At 40.4% G+C, this 17,796-nt stretch overlaps 1 protein-coding gene across 1 annotated transcript in view; it reads left to right on the top strand.

Annotated features, from left to right (window-relative positions):
• Positions 1–17,796, top strand: part of LOC149240779 (pentatricopeptide repeat-containing protein At5g10690-like) — a 202,923-nt gene that overhangs the window by 180,548 nt on the left and 4,579 nt on the right. The window lies entirely within an intron of this gene.

A 17,796-nucleotide genomic window follows, 5' to 3' on the forward strand; every position in this document is an offset into this window, starting at 1 on the left:
ACAAGCAGTGGTGGGGGCAAAGGCAAAGGTAAAGGTAAACAGGGGAACACACAGAAGGACTATTCCAAGGTGAAGTGTTGGAATTGTCAAAAGATGGGACACTATGCAGTTGTGTGTCCGGAGAAGAAGAAGAAGAAGGGGAAGAACCAGGACGTGGCAGCTTCAACAGAGATTGAGGACTTTGTTGGTCGTTTTGACCGAGAGTTTGCGTTCACTACGTGTGAGTCCTCTAGTGCAGGATCACCTGCCACACAGGTTCAGAGGAAGCATGCTTTTCCCTCGATTAGCGGAGCATCTTCAGGTATCTGGTATGTGGACAGTGGGGCTTCACGTCATATGACAGGAGTCCGTGAGTACTTCTCAGAGCTTTCAGAGAGTGGTACTGATATTGAGGTAGTACTCGGTGATGACGAGTTGTTAGAGCAGTCGGGGTGGGGACAGTGACATTTCAGAGGGAGTCCAAACCTCCCTTGAAGGTGTCAGAGGTTCTTTATGTGCCAGGGATGAGGAAGAACCTCATATCCGTCTCAACTTTGGAGGACAGAGGATATGAGGTACTGTTCAGGGGAGGACAGGTGTTGATGTATCCCAGGGACACTCCAACTGATTCAGCTAGAATGATAGGTGTACGCCATGCAAAGGTGTACAAGTTTGCATTTCAGCCCCTTTTGGCATTGAGCAGTAGTACCGACAGCAGAGCTAGCAGTTCTGAGCTGTGTGAGATTTGGCACCGCAGGATGGGACATATGTATCATGGAGCCTTGAGGACATTGCGGGAGATCACTACAGGTGTGCCAGATTTCAGTACTGATCACTTTGATACTTGCAGAGGTTGTGCGATGGGCAAGTTTGCCAAATCCCCTTTTCCCAGCAGTGACAGCAGAGCGACGGGGATACTTGATTTGATTCATTCCGATGTGAGCGGTCGGATGTCTCATGTTTCCTTGAGTGGATATGAGTACTATGTCTTATTCATTGATGATCACTCCAGGAGGACCTGGATTTATTTCTTGAAGACCAAGAGTGAGGTCTTCAAGCGGTTTCAGGAGTTCAGAGCTCTTGTGGAGACTCAGACAGGTCGAAAGATCAAGTCCTTGAGGTCGGACAATGGAGGAGAGTACACCCTTGGAGAGTTTGTTGACTATTGTGCGGAGGTAGGCATTAGGAGGGAGTTCACTGTTCCTTACAACCCCCAGCAGAACGGGGTTGCAGAGAGGAAGAACAGATCCATCATAGGGGCTGCCAAAGCCATGTTACATGATCAGGGGTTGCCATTGTTCTTGTGGGCAGAGGCCTGCAACACAGCTGTTTACTTGCAGAACAGGAGTCTGCATCGTGCCTTGGGGCACATGACTCCGGAGGAGGCTTTCTCTAGGAAGAAGCCTGATCTTGGTCATCTTCATATCTTTGGATGCATTACATACTCCTATATACCCAAGGAGAAGAGGACCAAACTAGAGCCCACCGCAGAGAAGGGTATCTTTGTGGGCTACAGTGAGACCTCAAAGGCCTTTCGGATTTACATTCCTGCACAGAGGAGAGTTGTTGTCAGACAGGATGTGAAGTTCGAGGAGGACAGGGCCTTTAGGAGGTCACGAGAGTTAGAGTATCTGGATCAGCCAGACCCTCAGCAGCAGTTGAGTCAGTCGCAGGGATCCAGTGGGCAGGGATCAGAAGGATCAGGAGGTACATCTATGAGGATGTCAGGTCCATCAGTGAGCAGTGGCTCACCGAGCCAGAGGGGTGGTGCTCCGAGCAGTTCACAGAGCAGTTCACTAGGGAGTCCACTGATGGACAGTTCACACGGTACCTCAGCTTCTACAGGTTCAGGTGCAGGCAGGAGGACAGCAGACAGACAGTCAGGAGTTCAGGCTACTGATGATGATGAGGAGGAGGAGTTTCATTCTCCGGTGGGAGAAGCATGCTCAGGGAAGAGGAAGCCCAAGTGGCTTCAGGACACCTTGAGAGATGCCACATCTGTTGCTGAGCCGAAGAGGCCGGTCAGAGAGAGTAGACCACCTGAGAGGTTTTGTAGCTATATGGCGATGGTTACCAGCATCCTTGACTCTGAGCCTTCTAGCTATGAGGAGGCAGCTAGCCAGCAAGTCTGGAGAGAGACCATGCAGAAGGAGTATTCTTCTATCATGAAGAATGATGTTTGGGAGGTGGTGCCAAGGCCTGAGGGCAAATCCGTGGTTACTTCCAGATGGCTTTACAAGGTAAAGCATGCTGCAGATGACAGCATTGAGAAATTCAAAGCGAGGTTTGTGGCTAGAGGGTTCTCCCAGGTAGAGGGAGTTGATTATGAGGAGACCTTCGCTCCCATGGCTCGATATACTTCGATCCGCTCCATTATATCGATAGCAGCAGAGATGGGTTGGAAGATCCACCAGATGGATGTGAAGACCGCATTTCTCAATGGCTTCATACAGGAGGAGGTGTACATTGAGCAGCCACAGGGCTTTGAGGTGCATGGGAAGGAGTCCCATGTGTGCAGACTGAAGAAGGCCCTTTATGGCCTGAAGCAAGCTCCCAGAGCTTGGTACTCCAGGATAGATACATACTTGCAGGGGATGGGTTTCACAAAGAGTGAGGTAGATCTGAACCTTTACTTTATTGTGATTGGTGAGGAGCCTCTCATTCTGGTGCTGTATGTGGATGACTTGATCATTACAGGTGCAGAGAGACTCATAGAGCATTGCAAGAGAGATCTTGCGGCGGAGTTTGAGATGAAGGACATCGGTTTGATGCATTACTTTTTGGGTTTGGAGGTGTGGCAGGAGGAGGGGCATTTCTTCCTGGGGCAGGGGAAGTATATTGTGGACATCCTTAGCAGATTCCACATGGAGGATTGTAGACCCATGTCGACACCGATGATCACCAACTGGAAGAAGCTTCATGCTTCGGATTCCGAGTTGGTGGATCCCACATTGTACAGGCAGCTGATTGGCTCCTTGATGTATTTGGTCAACACTAGACCAGATATCTGTTTTGCAGTCAACACGACGAGTCAGTTTATGTGTGAGCCTAGGAAGGTTCACTGGGTGGCTGCAAAACACATTTTGCGGTACTTGCAGGGGACAGTGGATTATGGTCTGGACTACAGGCAGGGAGATGGAGTGAGATTGGCAGGGTACACTGATTCTGATTGGGCAGGTTGTGCTTCTGATAGGAAGAACACTTCAGGGTGTTGTTTTGGGTTGGGTTCAGCAGTAGTGTCATGGTTCAGCCGGAAGCAGCAGTCAGTGGCACTGAGTTCAGCGGAAGCAGAGTATATGGCAGCCAGTCTAGCTAGTTGTGAGGCTATCTGGCTTCGCAAGATGTTGTTTGGCTTATTTGGTCAGCCGTTGAGACCTTCAGTGATTTACTGTGATAATCAGAGTTGCATTAAGCTCACGGAGAATCCAGTATTTCATGACAGGTCAAAGCATATCGGGATCAGATATCATTTCATCAGAGACTATGTTCAGAAGGGAGCTGTGAAGCTTGAGTATATTTCCACTGATGAGCAGGTTGTAGATATCCTTACCAAAGCCTTACCACGGGGCAAGCATGTCTACTTCAGAGACAAGATGGGTGTGGTGAGGAACACCTTCCTCGATGAGAGGGAGTGTTGAAATTTGGTACCGGAGGACAGGTGGTTCCCTTAGGCTTTGATCTTTGGCCTAGGGAAAAGTGTCCAAAAGAATTTAATTTTTTCTCCTAAAGTGACTTTATAATTTTATAAAGTTAAAACTAATTTAAAAGTGACTTTAAGTGATAAAGTTACTAAGTCTAATTTTAAAGTGACTTTTATAAAGTCAATGAAAAATTAGAAAGGAAAAGTGACTTTGGAAATAAATGACTAAGTGGGTCTTTATTAAAGTGGGGTGAATTAAAAAATAGAAAGTGAGATTTAAATGAGCATTTAATCTCAGCCATTGATCTAAATCTATTTCAGCCATTGGATTTAGAGATCACCCAAAAGTCACTTGGATCACCCAAAAGTCACTTGGAGTTATATTAAAGGAGGAAAAGGTCATTCATTCTTTCATGAGCAGATTGGGAGAAGGAGAGCAAGAGAGCAAGAGAGATTTCTGAGCAGGGAGGAGAAGGAGACAGCAGCTTGGCACACATTCCAAGGCAGCAGTTGAGCAGATTTGTACAGCTGATTCAGCACATAGTGAAAGGCAGATTTTTGCACAAAAATCGAGGAGCAGTTTGCTGATTTTTCTGCACACAAAACGGAGGCCGTACAGCATTTATTGCTGTCCTGTTTGCTGTAATTTCCAGATTGCTGTGAGGCACGGGAAAGGAGATAAGTTGTAAATTTGCTTGCTGATTTTTTGCTGAATAATTCTCACTGTAAAAAGGCAATTTTCAGAAATAAAGAAGAGCTCTCAAACTGGTTTTCCCCAAGAGTTGTAGGGGGTTTTTCCAGGGTCAAGTTGACCAAAAATATCAGTGTTTTAATGTGTTTTAATGGCTGTTTTTGATCGCTGATTTTTTAATTCTGCAATTTCCAGCATTCTGAAAAATTTCCAGAATTTGTGTTTTCAGCAATATTTATTTTTTTCAGTCTGTTAAATGTATGGTTATGGGAATGGGCATTTAACTACATGGGAGAAATAAGGAGAAACTGAAAACCGGGGTGGGAAAACAGAAATTTCTACAGGTGTGAGACTGGGAGGCTGAGAGCAAAGACTCTGGGCAGCAAATTGATTAGCAGACTGGGTGACGCAAGGACTGCGTGAGGACTGTGCAGAGGCAGCGTAGGGCCTACCAGAGGCACTTCATCCAATATCTGGATCAGCCGAGATTTTCTCAGTGATTGTGTGAAGTAATCTCACAAATATTTTTGCTAGTATTTCTCTCTATGTAACTGAATAACCCGAGAGGTATTCAGAGATGTATTCAGAATTTGCTACTGCTTAATAATAATAAACCCTCAGATCTGCTGCACCGGTTTTCCCGCATTGGGTTTTTCCAGGGACATTTGTCCAAAAATAATGGTGTCATTTGTGTTGTATTTTCTTTCTTGCTCAGTCTCTTGTTTCCGCATAATATTTAATTAAGTGAAGGCTGCAGTGTATATGTTTCGATATTTGCTGTAGGAAACTGCAAATAATTTGGTTGATTAATTTAACAAATAGAAGAAACATTATCAGTTGTTGTAGTAGGGATTTCGGTTGAGGAATTTTCACAAGATGGAGGTGGCCCAAAACAGACTTGAATGGCTTCGATCTTCTTCCTCTTCTTCGCTTGCTTTATTAGTTTCTTTCTTGTTCCTACATGAGCTGCTTATGTGTCCTCCCAATGAGGTCGACTATCTGGTATATAGAGGCTTCATGTGGATGTTGAATAGCCCTTAGGAGGCCAACTTGTTTGCTCCCTGTAAGTCGACATGTTTGACTGCTAGGCCAACTTGTCTTGGAGGGGTCTTATGACACTTTTTGACTTACAATATTGTTCTTGACATGATACAATTTTCCCAATAGGGTCTTTACATATGACAATGACATGTTTGATTTCTTGACTCAATGACAAAACCTATAAGCACTCAATGGGTGCTTGACCTATAAATAAAATATCTATGAGCATGAAACCCATGCTTCAAAATAATAATAATAAAATTTCTCTCTATTTTTTCATCAAATACATAAAATCATGATTACATTAGACATTATGAAGACCGAACCTAGTTACACATTTCAACACTATCTAGGGTTTACAATCCTATATATTAACAATTTTGACACAATGAAAGCTTGCAAACCCTAGAATCATACAAGCAACTAAACCTTAAAACATTTCATGCTAGACTGTTAACAAATGAACATGTTATACATACCTCAAGATTACATACCTTTGTCTTTCATGATTGAAAGATTGATGTTCCATTGAGCTTGTTGTTTTTTCTTGCAAACTGAAGACATATTGTTAGATGACTAAAACATAAAGAGTAATATCAATACTTACTTGAGTTAGATGAGGACTTCAAGCTAGTCCCAAAATGCTAGATGCTTTTTCTTGACTGTAGTAGAGGCTTCCAAGGTGCTAAGTCAACTCTTTTTACTATTATAGACGGCTTCCCAAGTGTTCCTTCTAACGAGAACTGATATAGAGTGCTTCCTTGTGGGATCCGTTTCCAGATTTAAATCGTGATCAGAATCCACCCTTAAAATGTTAAAACACATGAAAATTTGTTCAAAAATTTATACAAACAAAAAAAGATAGATGTTCAAAAATACAAACAGAAGGGTTTGATTAATGTCTTCATAAACATATTTATTTGAGCGATAATTTTCAGTTTGGTAAAGGTTTTGTTAATTGTCATTGATTTTGCTCTTGATTTCGTAAATCCCTCCAATATAACAAATCCTCTCTAGCCAACGTTTTGCCTGCATATAGTCAAGAGACCAAGTTGGCATTGAGAATATTGAAATGTTCAAATAGGTCTTATCAATATATCCCAATGATCCCATGGGCCTTTTAATTGTCATGCAAGGAAGATAGATACCATCTGCCATGCATGACATGTTCTTGAAGTAGTTGGACCCGAAAGCACAAAGGTTGTAGCATTTCTGATTACATTACTAATGATGATGAGAATATGTTGAATGTTATAATAAACACTATTGATGATGACAATGTTTATGCTGAATTGATGATGATGATTATGTATTTTTAGATATAGAATCTAGATTCTAAAAGATTAATGGTAATATATATATATATATATATATATATATCTATATCTATATCTATATCTATATCTATATCTATATATATATATATATATATATGTTGTTTCCTTGCCGTATTGTATCCAAATTTTTTGAAAATTTGTCGTATTCGTTTCAAACCCCGTATCCGTATCCATTCTTGTATCCATTTCAGTGCAACTTAGATTTATAGTCTCTTTCAAGTTGGACAAATCCCTTCATGAGGCTGACTAGACAATTGAAGGAGCCGACTTGGTGGAGGAGGGACAAGACACATTTTGTTACAAAAATAATATTTTCTTTCTTGATACAAAATTCCCAAGAAGGGTCTAGAATATAATGACAAGTATAATGACTTATGACTTAAGCCTAGAATCCTTCAATGGAGGCTTGACCTAGAAACAAAATACATAGAGCATGAAACCTATTCTCATAAAAATAAATTCTTTTATAATAAATTTTCTTTTCTTTCTTTTGACAAATGCATTACCTCATGACTCAAATACAATTATGAAGACCGATATTAGTTACATTTCTCAACACTACCATCACCTATGTAAGGTCCCTAATATTACGGCCACTAAGGTTACCACCTACAACTACCTGACCTAGGGGAACAGTATCAAAGGAGACTCCCTGAATACACACAGACCAATGCCACCAAGACCAAGTGAAGTAGGGTACATCACTCTAGTGGCCCCAATGTGACCTCGTGATTGACCCTGGTGTTAGAAGGACTTCCCAAGCAATGTGCAATTGCAAATGGATTTTCCCTCCCTAGCTTAAGATTCTATGTTTGTTTCTGTGGTCTTGGAGAGTTTACCTCACCACCCTATTCCAAGGCCCTAGCTTGAAAAATCTCGAGTAAATTTTATTTTGTGTTCATTCTAAGGGTTCTTTATTAAGTCAAAAGTGTATGGCGTGAAACAAATATGGTGTTTGTGACTTGTCTTCAAGGAAAATAGTGCATAAAATGTTCATGCAAGCTCTTCTTTTCAATGAAACCTAATTAAAGAAAGGTAGGATATTTTTTAAATGCATATATGAATACAATCCTTACACCCTCTCATTGATCACTCAAACCTACAATGTTGATCAGAATCACAATTACAAACAAACAACAAAAGAAACCAAAGGAAACACACAAAAAACGTACTCAAAACCAAGATACCGACACCAAGCAAGCATGCAGTAAAAGGGAAGATCCAATCTTTCAGACACACAAGCAAACAAAAAAGAAAAGGGCTAGCAAGAAAATGGTGGTAGAGAGGTATTTGTTCCCCAATGTCTCTGTTGGGAATCAAACCCAAGAGGATTCAAAACCCTAGAAAAGGAAAACAAATCCACTTATTGGAAGTAGATTTGAGTGTTTTACACAAGGAAGACACAAGGAAATAAATCTAAAGAGAAGCACCAATTGGGAAAAAATATATGTAGGAAAAATGAAGAATTTGCAGGAGAAAACCTACCAAAAACCCTAGTTGGAGGCTTCAACGCTCTATCACAGAAGTAATTGAGCATTGATGAGCCAACAATGCTCTTACAGAGAAGACATGGCATTGTTGAGGTAAACAACACTTTGGTCTGAACTGCAAAGGAGAATTGGCAGGGAAAAACCAATATCTTGAGTTTTCTAGCACTAGCGCTTCAGATCTAAATTTATCTTACAACTCCTAGACACTATACAATGTTGAGAAGATTAAACAAATGCTATTAAAAACTCAGACAAAGACTACAAAAAAGCACTCACTGGGACTCCCCAGTGGTGTCACCAATTCTGTTTAAGTGGAAATTTCATCTATAGTAGTAGACTACTCTAACCTTGCAAGCCTACCCAAGACTTGTCCAGGTGGTAAAGGTTACAGCCAAGGTTTCAATCAAGCCAATCTTAAAACATGCATGCATATGAGGAAATCACAAAGAAGAGGAAGGAGTCATACCTTCTATGAAGAGAAGTCGATCATTTGATGTAGCCAACCTGACAAATCATCAAAGATCTTTGCTCCGCTCTCGCTCCTATACTTAATACCTGCACACAAACAAAAAGTTTGCCAAACTATATGCTCCGCAAAAACTTGTTAGCATTAGTGATTTCTAAATTGTCGTGGACATTCCACTGGACAGTTCATCACAACAAATCTGATAAAATTATATTTAAAATCTGAAATTCTAGACTATTACAGTTTTATTTCCTTTTAGATTTTTAGACCTGTAGATAATTGTTAATAGCAATGTTACCAGACTCGGAATTGGCAATAAATCGGCAAGGCAAAAGAGCGAAGAGTTTTAATCGGATCAGGAAAAAACTGGTGAATTCAATAATAATAATAAAAAAAAAACATTTTTCATTGATATTCAATAAAGCCATGTCCAAACAATCCATAATATCAATAGATGTCCAAAATATCATGATGAATAAGTATCTCATATATGTTGAGTCCAAACATGATCCAAAGTACTGAGTCTTGACTCCTAACCAGTGACTACATAGAACCAGAAGCATATGCTTCTAAAAGTGTATAAAGCACTGCATACTAATCAGTAATCAAACAATATTTGAAATCTCTTGATTGTTGTTGAAATGATATGATAATGGTTTGCTATTGAAATCTCTGACAGAGCACACGCTGAAGCTAACTCTAGAGCACATTTCACACTATGCCTCTATTACGCAGAGTAAACTGAAACCATGCCTCTATTACCTTCTCCGCGTATGAGTTGCCAGGTTTGAGCAGTGAGAGGTAAGTTACAGGCCGACGTTTAATTTTTAACCTAACTAAAACACGTGGCCAACAATGCAACAACCCTGAATGTTAAAACCTGTGCTCATCGAGTAGAGGGTTGAAAATCACCTCAGTCACCTAAATCGCAATTAATTGGTGAGTCGTGAGTCAAACTCGATCAACATGAGTTTGACTCGCCCAGAGTTGAATCGGATTGTTTGAGGGAAGAGCAGAGTTTGACTCGTGATTAATCGTGAGTGATCGGAGATTCATGTTTCATTGGTTAATAGTGTATGCATGTGAATAAAAATTATGCAGAAAATAGAGAACGACAAAATAAAATATCACAAATACATTTAATAGATGATATAACTTGGTAAACCCTTTTGGGAAAAAAGCCCAACTAGAAGGTGAGGCTACTTGACCCTCTCTATCAATGGAAATATGGTTGGGAGTACAAAGAATTATGGCTTGTTCGAAACACTGAGAGGGAGGGGTGAATCAGTATTTCTTTTGCAATTGTTATTTTATCAATTTTAGATAACTTATAAACAACACAAAAAATGAACAATATAGAATAATAATTTTATTGATGAGAAATATCAAAGCCTCCAATCCTATTTTACAATAAATTAAATGCAATAAATGTTTAGGGCTCAAACCCTAGATAAAGACACCAATCTCCAATCCATTAGGCTCCAACTTGAACTTTGCCAAGCACCAACTTGGACTTCACAAGGCTCCAACCTCTAGGGCTCCAACCCTCTCTGTTGGCACAAGATCCAACTTGATCTTCTTGAGGACTCCTATCCTCTAGAGCTCCAACCCTATGCTTCAATTCTTCAAGATAAGTTCAATGGTTCTTCAAGGCTTCCTCAATGCCTTTTGCAACAAGCCCTGACAATATCTTCAAGTTTGCCTTCAACTATGCCCTCACTTAACTCATTAATGACAACTTTATCAATCACTGAAGGAGTCTTCAAAGCTCTTCATGATACCCAAAACAAGTTCCTTCAATGACACTCCATGATGGGCTTAACAAATGCATCATACTCTCCAAGGATGTCTCCAAGATCAGATTTTATTATGCCTCCAATTGTTTTCAACAATGCTTCAAGGTTTATGCAATAAGCTGCTACAGTTAAGGTTTTAGGTCTGCTCTCACAACTGTACATGGAGTCTTCTGCAAAGTTACTTCATGGGTACTTCACTGGGCTACACCAATGGATCTTCCATTTCCTCTTCACATAAACAAATTTTGTTTGCAACAATATTACTATCTCCAATCCTTGTCAAATGTCATAGGAATGCTAGCTTCAGAAGTATGCCAAAAACATCACTATTGTGGTTCAACGAGTCTTCAACAAATGGGGAGTTGATCCAAGTAGTCTCTCAAATAGGGAAAACAGTTCTCTAAAAAATGCCACAAGCCTTTTCAATAAATGTTCAATACTTCTTCATTCTTCAAGATCTGGTCCAATAATGCTTCAAAGGGGTTCTTCAAAGATTTTCAGAGGTTTTAGGTCTACTTCATCAAAGCTTCAGGTCTCCTTCAATAATGTTGAGAATATCTCCCAGGATCTGCTCAAATAATGCTCCAAGTTTACTACAACAAGGGTTTTCAAAGAGTGCTAAAGGGGAAGGCTTCACAAACGCTTCAGCAAAGCTCAATTTTTTTTTTTAAGCTCAATTTTTAGGACTGCTCTTAGGGTCAATTTTTATAAAGGAACGAGGTTTGTTGTCAGGGATCCCAATGGAGTTTTGAGGAGTTTCTATGAGGTCCAACAACATTTGCTTGGTATATTCCATCATCCACATAGTTTGCCTTTCGTTTCGGTGCATTTCGACAACTTTCAAAAAACTGAGTTATTAGTGGGCTTGACTCAATTAATTACGCTTAGGGTGGCATTCCAGGAGGAATATGTGGTAGAACACCTTAGTGTAATAACTCGTTGGAACTGGAACGAGAAGATCTACATGATGGGATGGTTACATGAGAATATCAATGACCTAAGGAGACATGATGGCCAATTTACCATTTTCCCACATTAAAAAGAATATTCTAATTGAAATAAAAAAGGGAAAAATGATGCATGATTAAAATAATAATAAAATAGAAGGTTCTAGAGGAGTCCATCAAATCTATAAAAGAGGAGACCGTTGGAGGACATCTTGGTTTTGATTTTGTTTCTTGTATGAGAGGTTGAGAACCCAGTTCTCTACCCCATTGGTAGCCCTAGGACAAAAACCCTCGAGTGATATAGAGAGATTGGGCAAGCAACCATGTCCCCTTGGTGGATTCATTCAGAATCCACAGGTGTAGTGATTGTTTTCCTGTTTCAGTTTGGAGACCAAAGGGTCATTCCCAACTATTGTATTGGCATTTATCTATATATAATAAAGCTGGATTTTGGTTGCCGCATTTCTCATTGGATTAGGAATGATGTCCTGGTGCAGTGGGAAACAGAAGTCCGTGGCCTTGAGCTCATCTGAGGTAGAATATATGGTGGCAACCACAGCTTCGTGTGAGGCCATATGGCTTAACCTATTCAGAAGGAATATGGGCGCGACCAGGATCATGTGCGATAATCAAAGTTGCATCAAGCTCTCTGAGAATCTAGTGTTTCATGATAGGTCGAAGCATATTGATATCCAGTGTCACTTTGTCAGGGATTGTGTCCAACGAGGAGCTATACAGTTGAGCTACACTCCTACAGGAGAATAGGTGGTGGACATCCTCACCAAGGCCCTTGGAAGGACAAAGTTTGACTACTTCAGGGAGAATATGGGGATGGTAAAGAACTCGTTTCAGTAGCAGAAATGGGAGTGACAACAGTAAGGGTGCAGAGGGAGTTGCAGCGGATGCAATGTTGGGAGAAAGGACTAGTAGCAGCACGGATGCAGAGGGAGTTGTCATACAGATGCAACAATGGCAATAGCAGAGCCATGGGCAGCAATACGGGATGCAGTAGTGCAGAAGATGTTGGGCAGAGAGGCTTAGCATCAACACAGGGACCGATGCCGGATGCTTAGGGTGATACTCACTGAGGAGTATTACTAGAGCACAGTCCTCGCTAAGAGGGAGTGTTGATTTGCAGTAGCGTTGGATGTGCTCTAGCCACGAAAATTGGTGTAGAGGCTAAGGCACATGAGATCTCCAATACCTAGAAAGGGTTTGGGCAGATTCTAAATGGTTTGGGAGACAGTAAAATAATTAATATTTTTAATGAAGTCCTTAAGTCTAAACTTAGGGAAAATAAAATATTAATATGAATTAATATAAAACTATGTTAGAATGGTGCAAAAGTCATGGATCAAGCCAAATTTTATCTTAGCCGTTGATTAGGGACTTAATCTCAGCTGTTGATTTGTCAATGAGAAAAGTATAAGAGGAGGCTTAAGGGTCACTTGGAGAACACACTGAGGGAGACCAATCAGTTCAATTTCTGGAGCAGGGTAAGATGAGAAATTGAAACAGTGGTCTGGTGAGCAATCAGGAGGCAGCAAGTATAGAACAGAGAGGCGGGATCAACCACTGGAGATCAGCGTTGAGGCAGCGGAGGCAGATGCAGGGCTTTTTAGGCAGACGCAAAGGCAGCAGAAGACTGCACAGTCACTAGCTGGGCCTGCGTGGGTGACGCAGAGAGGCCCAGGGCTGATGCAGTCAAGCAGGGGCTGACGCAGAGGGTTTGAGAGCCACGCAGAGGTCAACCGGGCTGACGCTGGGATTGGGAGAAGTGTTGGAGAATTATTTCTCTCCGAGGGCAAGCCAGTTTGGCACCCTATTGTACTAAAAAATTACTGAATAATCAAATCCTCCCCCGCTGAACTGGTTTTCCCACCTTGTTTTTTTTCGGGAACTGTTGCCCAAAATATCTGTGTCAATGTGTTAATGCTTGTGCGTATGTTTGTTTTTGTATTAAAGTGTGATATCTGCAACAATATTTATTTTAATGTTTATTGAAGTAATTTCATAAATAACTTATTGTGGAATAAGTAGGAAAAATAAATCAGTTGCTGCAGTGATAGAATTTTCACATATAAAGTTGAATGCTTCCGTTATTATATGATTTTGATATGGTTAACTTCATGCTTCTATAGATTTGGTTGTACTTGCTCTCTAGGTTGTACAAGTACATAATCTTCAAGATGGTGAAGATGATCGTAACGGAAAGTTGATATGATAAGCATGATGAAGAAAGTTATGTGAATAATGATGGTCATGATAACTCTGATAAGAAGGATGGAAGCCATGAAGGATTCTCCAATGTCATAGAAAAGAAGTGGAACTCCCTAAGTTAAGAGGGAGCTTGGATGAAAGAAATCTCCCTAAGTTGAGAGGGAGCTTGGATAAAAGAAATCTCTCTAAGTTGAGAGGGAGCGCATATAATAGCATATAATAGTCATTTTGAACACCTTGAAAGAAATTGGAGAATGCATTTTGAGGGGGTCTTGAAATAAAAAAAAAGTCGGATCTATGTTGATGCATATGAAGGACGAAAAGAAAATGTATGATTGAGGAATCTTCTTTCAAGATTCGTTTGAAAGTCCTACTGTGATAAATTGAGAAGTAATATCTAGTTGTTTTGAAGACCCAGAGGTTTGTGTTTATTTATGTACATTTGAAAGTTTGTTACTGATTAGGGTTGTGTTTGTACAAGTAAATCTCTTTGAGGTTTGATAGCATGTAGGTTACACGAGAGAGATTTGTTACCGATCTGTTTGATCGGGGAGGATTTGTTACCGATTGGAATAATCGGGAGTGTTGAGGCTTTGTGTGTAAGACACATTTCCTGGGAGGACATCTGGTCGACACTTTGTGTTGATGTCTAGTTCCCGAAGTAGGGAGGGTGGTGTTGGTCATAGAGCTCTGACCTCAGATACGCACCTAGATCCTTGGGTTGATGGTTAGCAAGTAAGCTTGATGGTACCTAGAGAGGTTGAAAGCTTTAGTCCATCTTAGTCCCACCTTGATAGATTGCCTTGGTCAAGAATCTAGTCCATGGCATTGTGAGTGCCTAAATTGTTGGAGGACCTTGGATAGATTTCCCTGGTCAGGAATCTAGTCCATGGCATTGTGGTGCCTAAACTCCTCATGGTTCATGTGTTCTTAAGATCTTCCTTGTACTTGTACTTATGAATACCTCCCTAGTTAAGAGGGAGTGTTGAAATATGTAACTAGGTTCGGTCTTCATAAATGTATTTGAGTCACAATGAAATGTACTTATCAAAAGAATGAAGAAAATATTATTATTATTGTGACTTATTAAAGCATGGGTTTCATGCTTGCGTCACCTTGATGTAGGTCAAAGTCCCCATTGAGGACTTCTAGGATTTATTCTGAGTCATTAGAGTCATTGTCCATTAAAAGAAACCCTTCTTGGGCTTTCGAATCATGTAAAATAATTGTTTTTTAGTCAAAAATAAATTTAGTCTTCTCCACACCAAGTTGGCTTCAAGAAGATCAAGTCGGCCTCAAGAAGGGTAATTTGACCTCACTAGAAGGTTATATATACAAAGGCAATTTGAATTCATTTGGAGCAATTCATTCTCTCACATAGTTCAATATCTTGACGCTGGAAGCTAGAAAGTGTGAAGTTGGAAAAGAGCTAAAAGGAGGCTGGAAAGGAGTGCGAGTTTTTGGAGGAAGATAGAAGACACCAAGACCGAAATTTTGGGCCAACTCTCTCTCACTTGTGAGCAGTGTCAAGAGAGATTGAAGTTTTCTTTGTCTAGTTGAAGCTGTTGTTGCTACTGCAAATTGATGCTGCTAGGTCGAAGTTGTTTTTGAAGGATTATCATCTGCAAGAAGGATTGAAGGCTGACTTGGTGTGGAGGAAGTGTTTGTCTAGGTCAAGAGTCTTGGACTATCTCAAGAAACTATTGAAGGAAGAATTGTTGACTAGGTTTTCCCCAAGATAGGGGTTTTGCCCTAGCTGTCCGCCTACATCTGTTGTCCCTGTGCTATTGTTTTGGTAATTGCTTGATGAACTAAAAGATAAAAGAAGAACATAAATATAAAAGTATCACAACTATTTATCTGTATAAGAAAATCTTTCTTCCTTTCTGATTTTCTAACACTTTGTTCATAACTGAGGGTTTTAGACCCCATTTTGCCAAACTAGGTTTCACCAGTAAAATGGACCTGTGGGCTGATTCCTCCACCTTTTTTCACTCTAAAAGCATTGAGACAGATGACAAACAATATAATGATCCAATCGAGATCAATTAGTGCATGATCACAATCAACACATTAGCATGAAAACCCAGTGTTGCACACATCGCGATAAAATCGGAAAATCGCGATTTTTTAAATTTGCCGATTCAAAGCGCGATTTTTATCGAAAAAATCGCCCATTTTTTTATAGCGATTTTTATCGAAAAAATCGCGATTTTTTCGATAAAATCGCGATTTTTTCGGTTAAAATCGCGGGGGGCGCGGGCAGCGGGGTTTTATATGGAAAAAACGATTTTTTTTTTATTCATTCAGCAGTCCGCCGCGGAGGAGAAGGAGAAGAAGGGAGGGAGAGGGTTGCCGTCGGTTGTGGGAGCGAATCGAAGCGATTTTAGGAGGAATCCAAGCCAAGATCGCCAATTTGTCCATAAACCAGGTATGTAGATTAATTTTTTTTTGTTTTGGTTCAATAAAAACTTTGTTTTTCATTGTTTTTAAAGAATTTTTGGAAATTTTTCATTGATTTGGGATGGGTTATTTGTTATGACTATGAGAACCAATTTTTGATTTTTATTTTCTCATTTTCTTTAAACATTGTTTATTTTTTTTGATTTTTCATTGTTTTTTGGCATTTGGTTGGGTGACTTGGGTTTAGAAATTGGGATTTTGGAAATAATTAGCTTGTAATTTTGCAAATGCTAAATTGTAATTTGTATTTACTATTATCATTTATGTAATCCTAAATTCCTATTTCCTAATCCTTATTTTTCCATAGGTTTGCAAATTCAAAATTCAAAAACAAACATGCCAAGGAAATTGGATCCTTTCTGGGAATATGGTGACCCTAAAACTCCGAATGATAGACAAAACTTGTATTGCAAGTTGTGTGGAAAGGAAATATTCGGGGGGGTGTACAGGTTGAAGTTCCACCTTGCACAAATCCCTGGACGTGATGTGGGGCCCTGTCTAAAGACAAATGCTGAAATTATCCAAAAAGCCATGAGAGCATTGGGAGAATTAGAGCACACTAGAGACGCCAAAGAAGAACTCAAAAGGCAACTAAAAAGGTCAGTTGAAGGAAGTGGGCCAAGTGGCACAGGTTCTACTGCAGCGTCAGTCAATCCGTTTGCTGCATCATCATATTTTGTTCCTCGAACCACACCTGGTTCACAACCAACTATCGGTTCAATGATGAAAAGAACTGAAAAAGAAAAAGCTGACAAGTTGATGACAAAATTTCTCCTCTGGAGTGATATTCCTTTCAGCATTATAAGGAATAATCCATTTTTCCAACCTACTCTTGATGCTGTTGCCAGTGTTGGCCCGGGGTACAAACTCCCTTCTCTTCATGATTTCAGAGGCCGGCTTCTTCAAGATGAAAAGCGTGACTGCACCCAAAGATTGGAGGATTTTAGGGCATCATGGGCACAAACAGGATGCACTGTTATGTCAGATGGTTGGACTGACCAAAAGGGGAGAACCCTTATAAACTTCTTGGTTAGTTGTCCCTTGGGGACTATGTTTATCAAATCTGTTGATGCAACTCATCAAATCAAAGATGCAAAAAATTTATGTGATTTGCTGGATGTGTTTATTTTGGAGGTGGGTGCAGAAAATGTTGTCCAAGTCATAACGGACAACGCTGCAAATTATGTTGCTGCTGGTAGAATGCTTATGGACAGGCATCCTACTTTATTTTGGACACCTTGTGCTGCCCATTGTATTGATTTGATGTTAGAGGACATAGGGAAAATTCCCTTTGTCAAAGAGGCTGTTGACTCATCAAAAACCATCACAAAATTTATTTACAATCACACATCTATGCTTAGCTTGATGAGAAAATGCACCAACAACAAAGAGTTGGTGCGCCCCGCCATTACACGGTTTGCGACGAGTTTCATATCTCTTCAATCCCTCTTGAATTCTATGTGGGATTTGAAGAGAATGTTTGTTTCAGAGGAGTGGCGTTCTTCGCCAATGAGCCGCAAACCAGAAGGAGAGGCCGTCTGCAGACTTGTTTCATACCAAGAAGACTTCTGGGCGGGAGTGCAGGAGGTGTGCGCTGTCACTGAACCTTTGGTAAAGGTTCTTCGGTTGGTAGATGGTGAGAAGCCCGCAATGGGCTATTTGTATGAAGCCATGGACAGGGCCAAAGAAGCCATTCGGTCCTACTATGATGACAAGGGAGATGATG

This window comes from Pinus tabuliformis, chromosome 8 (assembly GCF_031772625.1).
Source record: "Pinus tabuliformis cultivar Carrire ecotype Pingquan chromosome 8, CPIR1, whole genome shotgun sequence".
NCBI classification, from domain to species: Eukaryota; Viridiplantae; Streptophyta; class Pinopsida; order Pinales; family Pinaceae; genus Pinus; species Pinus tabuliformis.